The sequence below is a fragment of the Schistocerca gregaria genome, unplaced genomic scaffold (genome assembly GCF_023897955.1).
Source record: "Schistocerca gregaria isolate iqSchGreg1 unplaced genomic scaffold, iqSchGreg1.2 ptg000205l, whole genome shotgun sequence".
NCBI classification, from domain to species: domain Eukaryota; kingdom Metazoa; phylum Arthropoda; class Insecta; order Orthoptera; family Acrididae; genus Schistocerca; species Schistocerca gregaria.
Window position 1 is genome coordinate 1,657,693 of NW_026061740.1, and position 2,813 is coordinate 1,660,505.

The window sequence follows — 2,813 nt, forward strand, 5'->3', positions numbered from 1 at the left end:
TATCAGCTTCATCTGTGTTCTACTATGGTGCTTTTAGTGTCTCCGAATACCGCAGTACGCGACATAGCTTTGCAGACGATAAGTACAACCGTTTCAGAGAGAAGAGCGGCCAATGTGACGATCTGGCTTTAAGTCGATTCGATAACACATGACGAAAACGGACGGATTTCTCTGGTTTTTACTACATATGAACACTTTTCACATTCTCCCGTGCAACTCGGCTGCTAGTCCTCCTTTCATGCAGAATCTTAAGGTCCTAGCTCATGTCCAAGGCACCAAAGCCAGCTAAAAGGTCAATATTCAATACATAAAACTTGAATTGTACTACTTCTTACTGGCTATTACATCAACTTAGAAGCTTCATCTGTGTTCTACTGTTGTGCTTTTAGTGTCTCAGCATATCGCAGCACGCGACATAGCTTTGCAGACGATAAGTACAACCGTTTCAGAGAGAAGAGCGGCCAATATGACGATCTGGCTTTAAGTCGATTCGATAACAAACGACGAAAACGGACGGATTTCTCATTTTTTTACTACATATGAACATTTTTCACATTCTCCCGTGCAACTCGGCTGCTAGTCCTCCTTTCATGCAGAATCTTAAGGTAACAGCTCATGTCCAAGGCACCAAAGCCAGCTAAAATGTCAATAATCGATACCTAAAACTTGAATTGGACTACTTCTTACTGGCTATTACATCAACTTAGAAGCTTCATCTGTGTTCTATTATGGTGCTTTTACTGTTTCCGCCTACGGCAACACGTGACATAGCTTTGCAGACGATAAGTAGAACCGTTTCAGAGGGAAGAGCGGCCAATGTGACGATCTGGCTTTAAGTCGATTCGATAACAAATGACGAAAACGGACGGATTTCTCAGGTTTGTACTACATATGAACACTTTTCACATTCTCCCATGCAACTCGGCTTCTGGTCCTCCTTTCATGCAGAATCTTAAGGTCCTAGCTCATGTCCAAGGCACCAAACCCAGCTACAAAGTCAATAACCGATACCTAAAACTTGAATTGTACTTCTTCTTACTGGCTATTACATCATTTTAGAAGCTTCATCTGTGTTCTACTATGGTGCTTTTAGTGTCTCCAAATACCGCAGTACGCGACATAGCTTTGCAGACGATAAGTACAACCGTTTCAGAGAGAAGAGCGGCCAATGTGACGATCTGGCTTTAAGACGATTCGATAGCAAATGACGAAAACTGACGGATTTCTCAGGTTTTTACTACTTATGAACACTTTTCACATTCTCCCGTGCAACTCGGCTGCTTGTCCTCCTTTTATGCAGAATCTAAAGGTCCTAGCACATGTCCAAGGCACCAAAGCCAGCAAAAAGGTCAATATTCAATACCTAAAACTTGAATTGTACTACTTCTTACTGGATATTACAAAAACTTAGAAGCTTCATCTGTGTTCTACTGTGGTGATTTTAGTGTCTCCGCATACCGCAGCACGTGACATAGCTTTGCAGACGATAAGTACAACCGTTTCAGAGACAAGAGCGGCCAATGTGACGATCTGGCTTTAAGACGATTCGATAGCAAATGACGAAAACGGACGGATTTCTCAGGTTTTTACTACATATGAACACTTTTCACATTCTCCCGTGCAACTCGGCTGCTAGTCCTCCTTTCATGCAGAATCTTAAGGTCCTAGCTCATGTCCAAGGCACCAAAGCCAGCTAAAAAGTCAATAACCGATACCTAAAACTTGAATTGTACTTCTTCTTACTGGTTATTACATTATCTTATAAGCTTCATCTGTGTTCTACTATGGTGCTTTTAGTGTCTCCGAATACCGCAGTACGCGACATAGCTTTGCAGACGATAAGTACACCCGTTTCAGAGAGAAGAGCGGCCAGTGTGACGATCTGGCTTTAAGTCGATTCGATAACAAATGACGAAAACGGACGGATTTCTCTGGTTTTTACTACATATGAACACTTTTCACATTCTCCCGTGCAACTCGGCTGCTAGACCTCCTTTCATGCAGAATCTTAAGGTCCTAGCTCATGTCCAAGGCACCAAAGCCAGCTAAAAGGTCAATATTCAATACATAAAACTTGAATTGTACTACTTCTTACTGGCTATTACATCAACTTAGAAGCTTCATCTGTGTTCTACTGTGGTGCTTTTAGTGTCTCAGCATATCGCAGCACGCGACATAGCTTTGCAGACGATAAGTACAACCGTTTCAGAGAGAAGAGCGGCCAATATGACGATCTGGCTTTAAGTCGATTCGATAACAAATGACGAAAACGGACGGATTTCTCATTTTTTTACTACATATGAACATTTTTCACATTCTCCCGTGCAACTCGGCTGCTAGTCCTCCTTTCATGCAGAACCTTAAGGTAACAGCTCATGTCCAAGGCACCAAAGCCAGCTAAAATGTCAATAATCGATACCTAAAACTTGAATTGGACTACTTCTTACTGGCTATTACATCAACTTAGAAGCTTCATCTGTGTTCTATTATGGTGCTTTTACTGTTTCCGCCTACGGCAACACGCGACATAGCTTTGCAGACGATAAGTAGAACCGTTTCAGAGGGAAGAGCGGCCAATGTGACGATCTGGCTTTAAGTCGATTCGATAACAAATGACGAAAACGGACGGATTTCTCAGGATTGTACTACATATGAACACTTTTCACATTCTCCCGTGCAACTCGGCTTCTAGTCCTCCTTTCATGCAGAATCTTAAGGTCCTAGCTCATGTCCAAGGCACCAAACCCAGCTAAAAAGTCAATAACCGATACATAAAACTTGAATTGTACTTCTTCTTACTGGCTATTACATCA